At 40.4% G+C, this 12,650-nt stretch overlaps 1 protein-coding gene across 3 annotated transcripts in view; it reads left to right on the forward strand.

Moving 5' to 3' along the window:
* Window positions 1-12,650, forward strand: part of GRIN2A (glutamate ionotropic receptor NMDA type subunit 2A) — a 546,872-nt gene that overhangs the window by 358,171 nt on the left and 176,051 nt on the right. The window lies entirely within an intron of this gene.

Below are 12,650 nucleotides of genomic sequence, written 5' to 3' on the forward strand. Positions count from 1 at the left end.
ATTCAGCCACAGTCATTAAGTATCTCTCTGACAGTTTGCTACCTCAGCCTCCTCATGCATTCAAAGTTTCTACCCTTTATTGCCGCAGAGCTGCAGGAAGAATTCACTCCATGTTTCACCTCCACTCAACCCAGAATCTGCTGCCGATAATGTGGAACATGAGTGATGCTTGAACAGTGATGGATACAGTGGTTCTCAAAGTGTGGTCCCTAGATAAGCAGCAGCAGCAGCAGCCGAGGACAGGACTAAGAAGTATACCTTCTTGGGCCTACAATGAAGTCCTACTGAGGCAGAAACTTCGGGAGTAGGGCCTGTCAGCCTGTGTTTTCACAAGCCTTTTGGGTGATTTTGGTTCAATATAAACATTTAGAACCATGTCCTTGTGAAATCAGTTCGGTACTCTTTTAGTGCAAAGAATCTCAACCATGAAAAACTAGGTAAATACAGATCCTGGTCCTATGTGACTACATATTTAAATTGTCCCACAGTTACTCTCTTGAGCCACCATAATATATTGTAAAGCAGAGGTCCACACATGTGTTCTGTAAAGGGTCAGACAGTAATTATTCCAGGCTTGGCAGACAAAGAGGCCACATGCTCTGCTGCTGTAGCAGAAAACAGTTAAAGACAGTGTGTTACAGAGTGAGCATGGCTGTGTTTTGGGGCCGTAGAAAACAGGCTGCATGCTAGATTTGGCCTTTGGGCGACAGATTGTCAACTCCTGCTTTAGAATCTAAGTGTCATCCCTGGGTGTGATCCCGGTTTGCTCATCTTCCCATCAGTGATTCTCTATCCATCCATCCATCCATCCATCCATCCATCCATCCATCCTTCTTTAATTCAACACTTTTTATTAGGTCTCAACCATGTGCCTGACACTGAACTGGGCACACAGGGAGAATGACTGCTGATTCCTGGGGAGGTCCTTGCTCTTATGGGGCTTGTGGTCTCATCCAGTGTATGTGTGTGTGTGTGTGTGTGTGTGTGTGTGTGTGTGTAGATAGTTGAACAGTGTTGAAATCTATTGCAATGGCTCATCGTAATGTGGGGGAGAGAGTTTACTAGCTACCCAAAGAGCATCTATTCTGTAGCTCTGCCCAATATACTTGCACTCAATTTTCCAGTTTCCTAACTGCCCAACTTTTAAAGAGATTGAGGCAGTTTAGGGGAGCATTCTCAGTTCCACCCCACCAGTTGCTGGGGGTTCTTTGCAAATGGCTCACAGAGCTCTCGTCACCCACCACCAGGCCATCATCATTTATGAGTCAGATAAGACCAGCTGGTTGATCCAGCATAGGGAGTTAGGAGAGGAATCTGTTCTTGCTGTTGGTATGGAAATGCTGAAACACCATCAGTGTTTGTTCTGCCAGCATATGAGCATGCAATGGGGAGTATCGAGTGAGAAAGTCTTTACTTTATTAGGAACTTTGTCCAAATGGAAATTCCAGATTTGTACATCCTTTGGAGCCATTTATTAAGACCTGAGCATGCCCAGGATTTACAACTAGTTTGGTTCAGGTTTGTATGCCTACTGGCCCCAAGTGGCTCGGGCATTTCCTTCTCATACTTCTTTGAATCTGGCGTCATAATAACAAGAGTGATATCATAACAACTAAGCATTCTCCAGCAACTGCTGTAAGCCAGCCATTGTGCTAAGTAGTGTTGTATACCGTAGGCACAATGGCTCCCCAAAGCTGTCCATGTCCTCATCTCCACAATTTGTGAATTCTTTATGTTACATGACATAAAGGGACTTTGCAGTTGTGACTCTCGTGGAGATGGAGAGATTACTGTGGATTATCCAGATGGGCCTCATTTAATCATATGAATCTTTAAAAGCAGAAGACCTTTCTAGGCTGTGATCAGAGAAAAGTGTGGTAGCAGAAGAAAGGTCAGAGAGATGTTGCACAACTGGCTCTGAAGGTGGAGGAAGGAGCCATGAGCTAAGGAATACAGTGCCTCTAGAAACCGGAAGGGAGGGGAGTGGAGTCTACTCTAGGGCCTCCGGAAAGGAATACAACCCTGCCAACACTTTGATTTTAGCTCAGAGAGACCCTCTTTGGACTCTGACCACCAGAACTGTAACAAACAAACTTGTACTGTTTAAGCCATCAAGGCACCTTGTTATAGCAGCAAGAGGACACTAATACACCATGGTTGATCTCAATAAATCCTCAAAAACCTCAAAAGTACTCAAAACTACTAATATTAGTCACGTTTTTGGGAAGAGGAATCCAAGGCTGAGTAAACACCCAATGTTACATGTTTATCGAGTTGTAGAACCAGGATTGGATTCTTGGTCCCAGAGCCACACATGCACAGAGATGTCATGTTGGTGCCACAGTATCAAACTCCATGTGGATCCCTGAGCATCCATTCCCCACCATTTCAGCTGTGCTTTTGAATTCACGCCATTGAGAATAGTCCTGTCTCCTCTAAAGATCCACTGGAAGCTCCACTACAGCCCTCCACTCAGGCTATGTTGTGTCTCCAAAGTTGCGGCCAGGCCACAGGACCCATTTTTCCTGTGTATCAGTAGCATCAAAGAGGTCCACATGCCCTATCACAGCACCTTCCACACAGTACAGTATTGCCTGTGTCTGTCTTCCCACCAGACGGAGCTCTCCCAGTTTGTGGATCACACTGCCTCTCTTTACCAGGACGTAGCACTAGATCTGCCTCGCCCATCATTGCTGTGTGCCAGTGCCTAGAACAGTGCCTGGAGCATAGTAGGTACATAATAAATGTCTGTTGAATGGATGACCTAGTGAGTAGCACATTTTTAGTACATATACAGAGAATGGATGTTGGTAAGCCTGTAGTAATTGTTGAAAAGTGTTTTATTTATTTTTTCAATGATAATTTATGGAGGTATAATTTATATATAGTATAATATACAAATCTGAAGTGTACAACTCACTGGATTTTTACATGTGTATACAGCCATGACATCACCACCCAGATCAAGATACTCAACATTTCCAGTGCCCCAGAAAGTTCTCTTTTACTCCCTTCCCATCAAACCCAAGAGCACTACTCCTCTGAAATCAATCACCATAAATTAGTTTTGACTGTTCTTGAGCTTTATATAAAATTTTTGTCCTGTTCTGTTATAAATGACCTGTATAGTATACATTCTTTTTGTGGCAGGCTTCTCTTATGTAGTGTAATGTTTTTGAGGTTCATCCATAATGTTGCATGCAGAAAGCTCTTTTATTTCTGCATTCGGCCAGTGATCCCCTTTCTCTTAGATGAGCTCCCAGACTAGAGGATGAGCCTTTCATTGCATTATGGCTCCTTCTAGACATCTGAATGGTACGTGGTCATTCAAGCTCAGAGTGTCTGGCTCATGGGTGACAGCTTCAATGGTAAAGTGGCTGCTGGTACATATTGAGACTTAATGAAGGGCCATTAAATAAATGAGTACATGAGCAAGCACTAACATCTATTGGGGGTTTATCATATACCAGACACTGTAGTGCTGAGCAGTTTACATTCATTGTCTCATGTAAATGAAAACAACAGCTCACTTGAATGGTAGATGGTAGATGTTATTATCCTTAGTATATAAGTCAGGAAATTGAGACCAATAAAGTGGCAGGTTTGACCCATATCCTATGCTAAAGAGTGATAGACTGGTTGATTGCAATGAATATGTTCTCCTCACTAGTCAGGGCTGTCTATTTTATTTTGATTTTTAAAAAGATCTATCTATCTATCTATCTATCTATCTATCTATCTATCTACCTATCTATCTATCTATCTATCATGCATGGAGGGATGGGGAGAAGGAGACAGAGTATCTCAAGCAGACTCCACGCTGAGCAAAGAGCCTCATGAGGGGCTCAATCTCATGACTGATCACAACCTGAGCTGAAATCAAGAGTCAGATGCTTAACTGACTGAGCCACCAAGGTACCCCTGGGCTGTCTCTTTTTAAAGTAAATTGATTTCTCCTTTGTAAAGCAAACAGGGTAATTATTAGAAAATTTGAGAAATACAGAAAAGCAGGAGGAAGAAAACATAGAATGGATGTTGGTAATCCATTGTTGGTAATCCATGTTGGCATCTCTGTGCCACCACCCGGGACCATCACTATTAATATTTTCGGGTATGTTACATCTTTTATTATTTCCTATGTACAGCATAGTACTTGTTTTTAAAATATAGTTATGGTCATGGTGCACCTGTAAAATTTTTATCTTACTTTTTTTTAAAGCTTGAAAAAGTTTGTATTTATTTTTTTTCTGTTGCTTTTTATATTTTTCTTAATTTTACTTCAAATATAATTAACACAGTGTTGTATTATTTTCAGGTGTACAATAGTGATTCAACCATTCCATATATGACTCCATGTTCATGATGATAATTGTACTTTTCATCGTCTTCATCTATTTCACCCATCCTCCCACCCTCCTCCCCTTTGGTAACCATCCGTTTGTTCTCTATAGCTAAGATCTGTGTTTATTTTGTCTCTTTTCTTTGTTTTGTTTCTTAAATTCCACAGTAAATGAATGACATTATATGGTATTCATCTTTCTCTGAGTGACTTCTTTCACTTAGCATAATACTCTCTAGGTCCATTCATGTTGCAAATGGCAAGATCTAATTCTTTTTTATGGCTGAGTCATATTCATTATATATATATATATATATATATATATATATATATATATATATATATATCTCACATCTTCTTTATCCATTCATCTGCCAAGGGACACTTGGGTTGCTCCCATAATTTGACTATTGTAACTAATGCTGCTATAAACATAAGGGGGCATATATCTTTTTGAATTTAGTGTTTTCATATTCTTTGGGTAAATACCCAATAGTGGAATTACTGGATTATATGGTAATTCTGATTTTGATTTTTTTGAGGAACCTCCATGCTCTGTTCCACAGTGGCTGTACCAGTTTGTATTCCCACCAGCCATGCATGAAGATTCCTTTTTTCCATATCCTTACGAACACTTGTTTCTTTTTTTTTGTTTTTTTTTAAATTTTAGCCATTCTGACAGGTGTGAAGTGATATCCTATTGCAGTTTTGATTTGCATTTCCTTGATGATTAGTGATGTTGAGTAAATTTTATGTGTTTGTTGTTTTATCTGTTTGCCTTCTTTGGAAAAAAGTCTGTTTTTGTCTTCTCATTTTTAATTGGGTTGTTTTTTTGGTGTTGCGTTTTATAAGTTCATTATATATTTTGGATACGAGTCCCTTATCAGATATATCATTTGCGAATATATTCTCCCATTCAGTAGTGGTCTTTTTGTTTTGTTGATTGTTTTCTTTGCTGTGCAGAAACTTTTTATTTTGATGTAGTCCCAGTGGTTTATTTTTGCTTTTGTTTCCTTTTACTGTAGGTGATATAGCTAGAAAATTTTGTTATGGCCAATGTCAGAAAAATTACTGCCTTTGTTCTCTTCCAGGATTTTTATGGTTTCAGGTCTCACATTTAGGTCTTTAATGCACTTTGAATTTATTTTTGTGTATGGTGTAAGAAAGTGGTCCAGTTTCATTCTTTTACATGTAGCTGTCCAGTTCTCATTTGTTGAAGAGACTGTTTCCCATTGCATATTTTTGCCTCCTTTATCTAAGACTAGTTGACCATGTAATTGTGAGTTTTTTCCTGAGCTCTCTATTCTGTTCTGTTGACCTATGTGTCTGTTTTTGTCCCAGTACTATACTGTCTTGATTATTACAGCCTTGTTATGTATCATGAAATTTGGGATTTTGGTATCTCCAGTTTTGTTCTTTTTCAAGACTGCTTTGGTTTTTCAGGTTTTTTTTTTTTTTTTCTTTTTGTGATTCCATACAAATTTCAGGATTATTTGTTCTAGTTCTGTGAAAAAAATGCTGTTGGCGTGTTGATAGGGATAGCATTAAATCTGTAGATTGCTTTGAGTAGTATAGACATTTTAACAATATTCCTTCTCCCAATCCATGAACGTAGGATATATTTCCATTTGTTTGTGTCATCTCAATTTCTTTGATCAAAGTTTTATAGTTTTTAGAGTACAGGTCTTTCACCTCCTTGGATAAGTTCATTCCTAGGTAATTTATTATTTTTGCCACAATTATATATGGGATTATTTTCTTAATTTGCCTTTCTGCCACTTCATTATTAGTGTATAGAAATGCAATGATTTCTGTGTATTGATTTTGTATCCTGCAATCTTACCGAATTCATTTACTAGTTGTAGTAGCTTTTTGGTGGCTTCTGTAGGGTTTTCTACATATGCTATGATACTGTCAGGAAACAGCGAAAGTTTGACTTCCTCTTTCCTTTCATGTTCATATTCCTTAAAAGGAATAGAAATTCCTTTTATTTCTTTTTATTGTCTGATTGCTATGGCTAAGATTTCCAGTACTATGTTGAATAAAAGTGGTGAGAGTGGACATCCTGGTCTTGTTCCTCATTTTAGAGGAAAAGCTCAGTTTTTCACCACTGAGGATGTTAGCTGTGGGAATTTCATAGTTGAGATGTGTTCCCTCTAAACCTACTTATTGAGGGTATTTATCATGAGTGTATGTTGTACTTTGTCAAACACTTTTTCTGGTTTTTATCCTTTCTGTTGTTGATGTGATGTGTGTAACATTGATTGATTTTGTGAATGTTGAGTCCCCATTGTATCCCAGGAATAAATCCCACTTGATTGCAATGAATGATTTTTTAAATGTATTATTGGATTTGGTTTGCTAATATTTTTGTGGAGATTTTTGTATCCATGTTGATCAGAGATATTGGCCTGGAGTTCTCTTTTTTTTGTAGTGTCTTTATCTGATTTTGATATCAGGGCAATGCTGGCCTCATAGAATGAATTTGGAAGCTTTCTTGCCACTTCTATTTTTTGGATAGTTTGAGAAGAATAGGCATTAATTCTTCTTTAAATGTTTGGTAGAATTCATCTGGGAAGCCATCTGGTCCTGGGCTTTTGTCTTTTGGGAGTTTTTTGATGACTGGTTCAATTTCATTGCTGGTTATGGGGCAGTTCAAATTTTCTATTTCTTTCTGATTCAGTTTTGGGAGGTTATATGTTTCTAGGAACTTATCAATTTCTTCTAGTTTGTTCAATTTGTTGACATATAACTTTTCATAATATTCTCTTATAATCCTTTGTATTTCTGTGGTGTCAGTTGTTATTTCTCTTCTTTCATTTCTGAGTTTATTAATTTGAGCACTTTTTTTTTTTTTGAGGAGTCTGGATAAAGGTTTATCAATTTTGTTGTTCTTTTCAAAGTACCAGCTCCTGATTTCATTGAACTGTTCTTTTGTGTGTGGTTTTTTTAGTTCTATTTCATATATTTCTGCTCTCATCTTTATTATTTTACCTTACTTTTTCATGTAACGTTTTCCTGGATTGTTATAAACTCAGTGGCTATGGTGAATTTCTTTTTTTTTCTTTAAAGATTTTATTTATTTATTCATGAGAGATACATGGAGAGAGGCAGAGACATAGGCAGAGGGAGAAGCAGGTTCCCTGCGGAAAGCCTGATGTAGGACTCCATCCCAGGACACTGGAATTATGACCTAGGCCAAAGGCAGACTCCCAACCAACTGAGCCACCCAGATTCCCCGTGAATTTCATTCAGTACTCATCTAACTGATATATATGGATTATTTCTGTGCAACATTATTTATTGAGCCCTCCTGTGTGCAGAATACAATGCAAAACTCATATTCTTTACTATTAGGCTCTACTGTCCCCTACTGGAGTCAGTGTAGCTAGATCCCAACCAGGAAGCCATACCATCTCCTGCTTAGAGTGTTGGCATTCCTGGATTATGTGCCTTTAATGAATTCCTAGTTTTGCTGCTTTGTGCTATTTTTTTTAATTAATAAAAGAAGAAAAACCACAAGAACACCATCAACAATTCCCCACATATCCCTTGGGGTCTGTGCTTTGTTCACCAGGAATCCTGTGTAACAAATTGGAGCAGGGACTCTGGAATATATCATTGCAGGTGAGGAGTTCAGATATCACATACCGGGAGCTCGGGTTGCATATTTAAATACTAACAAGGCTTGCTCTGCAAATAGATTGAAGGGATTCCAAATCCCTAGTGCCATAACTTGATTTTCAGAATCAGGTGTCATCTGCAGGCCTATTATGAGCTCTTTTTGTGGAACGTGCAAGGCATGAGAAATTGAGATAGGAGGAGACAAATGTCAGGTAATTTCCCCTGAGGTTCAGAGATGAGAGCTGGTGGGTGGGTCAGGGATGGGCCACTGAAGCTAGACTTTGTATCCCGTAGGGGGTTGAAGAAGATCTTTTCAAGAGGGTTGTGAATCCTGTGAGACAGATTTCTGGGCATTGCAGCAGATGAATGCAAATCCAGCCTATTTCTCTGGTCTGGATGGCAACTCAACCTTGTGACACTCAAGACCAAACATGTGAATGGAAACAGGTACTCATGAGGCTGTCTGGAGGCTTGATGGCTGTAAAAATGTGTGCCAAGGGGAATATTTGAGCATTTTTTCTATACCAATATAAATTGATGCTGATTCTTTGCATTGTCTTTTCTATACCAGTTCCACTATATTCATCTGCTAATTAATTCATTCAGTAAAATGTGAACACCTCCTGTGTGCCCACATAGCCAGTACAGCTACAAACAGCTTTGTAGTCTGCTCGGGTAGAACCATGGTCTAAATAAATACTTTAGATATTTATTGAGCACCTGTTCTCTGAGGCTCAGGGGGAGGTAGAAGTATGAAGCTCTTCAATGCCAATTTCTGCCCTCAAGTACTTTGCAATCTGGATGAAAGTTAAAATGTGCAACACATACTTAACATGAAGCAAATACTCTTTTCCCAACTGACTATACATTTTGGCAAGAATGCTTCTATCCCACGGGGTTGGTCCTAGGGCCAATCTGAGGGCCAGAGGACTCAGAATCTGCTTTTAATAAAGATTCCTGTGCCACACCTCAGGCTACTGATACCAAATAAAATATATGGGAATAGGGCCATAGGGAATCATGGATAAAAATATGGAGAGCATACTGAACTGTGTGCGTGTGTGTGTATGGTCCTTGATACATTTGAGGAGTACCCAATAGTAAGTTTGGCAGCTTACAATCTGGTTTGCCAGCAAAGATGGCTTTAGAGACCCAACACTGTCCACTTCAGCAAGGGGAACCATGGTCCTGTGGCCAGTAAGCATTCAAGGAGGATGGACTTGTAGGAAGCTCAAGGAATGCTGGATTATATATAATGGCAGTTATAGTAATAGCTAAGTGTATTTGGAGTTCATTGCATGCCAGGTGCTTTTACATCATTGCCTCTTCTCATAGTCTCTTATGCATAATGTACAATTGTTATGTCCACGGACAGAGGAGGAAACCAAGGCACAGAGAGATTGAACAAATAGCCTTAAGTTGCCCAGCGTGAAGATGACAGAGTTGGAATCCTAATGCAGTTTCTCAATATCCTTCCTTCCAGTATAAGTGAGAGAAAAGATAAGAGAAACATGTACCATAAAATGTGAATACCAAGCCAGCCTGTCCTTTGAGGAGGACTTTTATCTCACTGGCAGATTTGCTCATGAGGGTGACCCGTGTCACACTCTGGAACCCTGAGTGTGGTTGCTAGAAACCTCCAGGAAGAGGTCCAGGCAACGTTCTCCTGCCTAGATCTATAGAACAGTTCTTGGGTAAGGTACAGAGAGATTCAGGGAATACCTTTCTGAGCCACCTAGACCTTCATAGTCATCTTTGATCATCTTGGTGTTGTCAGACTCTAATCAAAGAAGACTTGACATTGCCCCCTCCCTTGCAGCCTTTCCCATGGCTGGGGATTCTCACCCCGTCTCTGGGCACAATGTAATTGCATTGTTCTAGTGATCTCCTTTCCTCTAGGAATTGCCCCTCGAGGTTTCTATTTGCCTCATTTCTGCTACTCTGGTTGCCCAGTGTAATCAGAGAAAAACTGTGGATTGCAGTTTTGTTCCTGATAACATCTTACAAGGTAAATTGGAGTTTCACAAGGGGAGGCATGAAAAAAAAAAGGTTCCTTAAAGGAAACCACAGTCTTGCATCCAAATGCCGAGGAGTCTTTTGGAAGTGAAAGACCGTGCCCCTCCTTGGATGGCCCATGGGGCAAGTTGTGGCTGTGTCATGCAGCCCAAGCAGCTCTGGATTTGTTTGTAGGGCCAGCCTGGAACCATCATTGGTGAGCTGACCTGGGGTAGGTCCTTTAACTCATCTTCCCCATGAGTAAAACTAGGGCCTGGTGCCAGGTACTCCTGACACTCCTAGCTGAAAACTGGCTGAGGGCAGGGCCAGAGTGACAAGCCAATGGAGTTCCCATGGTAGAGAAAGTTAAGAGCATTTTGTGATCACAGAGAAGCAGAGTGCTAATAAGGTAATTAGCACCTTTTCTCTGATTAGCAGCCAGGGAATTATTGAAAGAGAATTAAATAGAAACTGTGAAAAGATCCCTGGGTAACTGAGAAGTGAGAGAAAGGTAATAGCCTGTATTCTGTATATAAAGGGATAAAATTATATTTTATAAGTGGAGAACAGCTCTCTCCCACCCTTGCCCCAATGGCTTCCTTTCAGACCCTCCTACTTGCTTGAAATCACAGGGCCTTTGCATGTGATGATGTTTCTTCTCTTCTTTGTCAACATCATTCCTACTCCTTCCTCAAGGGTATCTCTGACTACCTAGATTGTTCAGTTTCCTTCACTGTGGGTTCTTAAAACACCATAGAGCTTTCCTTCAAAATACAAATGTTAGTACCAATTTCACATTCATGTGACTGTTTGATTAATCTTTGTCTTTCCCTTTGAGACCATAAACTCTGTGGGTACAGATTCCATGGCTGTTTTTTCACCACTGGATTTCCAGCCTTCAGCATGGTGCCTGGTATAGAGATGAATAAATAAATGGAAGTAATTGATTAATTAACTAACTAAAGAAAGATACTATACTGTTCAGTGATAACTTGACATCTGGACCTTGGTGCAGTTCTAGGAAGTTGGTAAAGCCTGTGCTATTTGTCATGCCCATGAAGAAACTGAAGCTCTGGGATCAGTGACATGAATCAAATTTCCCCAAACACACACCTCATAAACTGGAAGGTGTATGGAACCCTGGAGTATCTGAGATTTTGTTCTAGTGGGCATCAGGTCGCTTATTAGTAAAAGTAGAAGCTTAAAATTTTAGCTTAAAACAAGCATACAACAACAAAAACAAGAATTGAAAGAGACAACAAAGCACACAGGACAATGGATTTGGATGGAGCTCTTTACTTCTGGGTCAACTAACTGTTGCCTTTAATTTGCCTGGGACAAACCTTCGTGTTCACCTGGCAGCAGGCTTGGGCAGGGGCTGACTCCAGCCCCAGGAATGGTTCTGTATCTCTGTCTTCTGTACCTTGCCACCAGCTTGAGGCAGGAACACCTTCTGATCATGACACAAGCAACTTTAAGGAACAATGTGGAAAATAATGGAATGATGGTAGGAGCCAGCACCCAATGCCTGGCTGAGATTTGTCAGCATGACGATGTGTATGTGAGCCACTGGGCATTTCTGCCCAAAGGTTGTGCAGCCGGCTGAGCTTCTTGGCTTATTGAAGTTGGATGTGGAGAGAGAGAGCCTGAATTAAGTGTCTTCCTTGGTGCTGTGTGACTAGAAGACTTAATTCACGCTGACACACTTGGGCAGGACTCCTAGCCTCATTCAAAACAAACCAGTCAACCAAAACAAAAGCAAAAATTGGATCAGACCCCTCTGTGCGCTGGATACAGTAATTAGTAAAACGAAGTTGAACAAACAAAATAAAACATCACACACGGTACCTGCCTCTGTACAGTCGATGTATATTCCAGGGGGGACGCACACACACACAAGAGGAAGCCCATAAATAAATGTCAATTATCAGCCATATTAAGTGCTATGAAAATACAAGGAAGGGCAGTAGAAGGGAGGAAGTTTACCTAATCAAGGAGGGCAGGAGAAGCATACCTTACAAACTGGTGATTCAGCAGTGAAAGGAAGGATGAGGAAGAAGGTGTGACCAGAACCAGGGATCGCCTCTTGCTGCTGTAGGGCTGAGAGACACAATTGAGCCAAACACTGGGGAGAGAAAGGGGTTTACTTGCAATAGCTGGGAGACCACCGATGATTTTTCCCAAAATCAGTTGTCCCCACCGAACAATAAAATTGGGGAAGTTTTGTTTTGTTTTGTTTTGTTTTGTTTTTAAATTGGGGAAGTTTTAAGCTAAAGGTGCATGCGTATTCATGATGGGCTTGGCAAAGGAGGTCTAGAATCAGGCAGAAGTCATCCAGTAAGTTGACAGAGTCCAGGTCCTGGTGGGCTGAAGCCCCGGGGTCCTGGTGGGCCGAAGCCCTGAGGTCCTGGTGGGCCGAAGCCCAGGGTCCTGGTGGGCCAAAGCCCTGGGAGGCAGGCAAGAGTTGACCGCATGAATTTTCCGGCTCCATTTAGTCCAGCAGTAAGTGCTCAAAGGGGCTTAAATCCTGCAAAAATGACTCAAAATTGTGTGTTAGGTCAATCTTTACTTTCGAAACATCACTGGGCATTTTGCCACTGATTTATCATCTCTGATACAGTTAGGGTATTTCCTGGCCTGGTAGTCCTGTTTGTTTTTGCATTTTTTGTTGTTGTTGTTCCCTTAAAATCAT

Source organism: Canis lupus, chromosome 6 (assembly GCF_003254725.2).
Source record: "Canis lupus dingo isolate Sandy chromosome 6, ASM325472v2, whole genome shotgun sequence".
Classification (NCBI taxonomy): domain Eukaryota; kingdom Metazoa; phylum Chordata; class Mammalia; order Carnivora; family Canidae; genus Canis; species Canis lupus.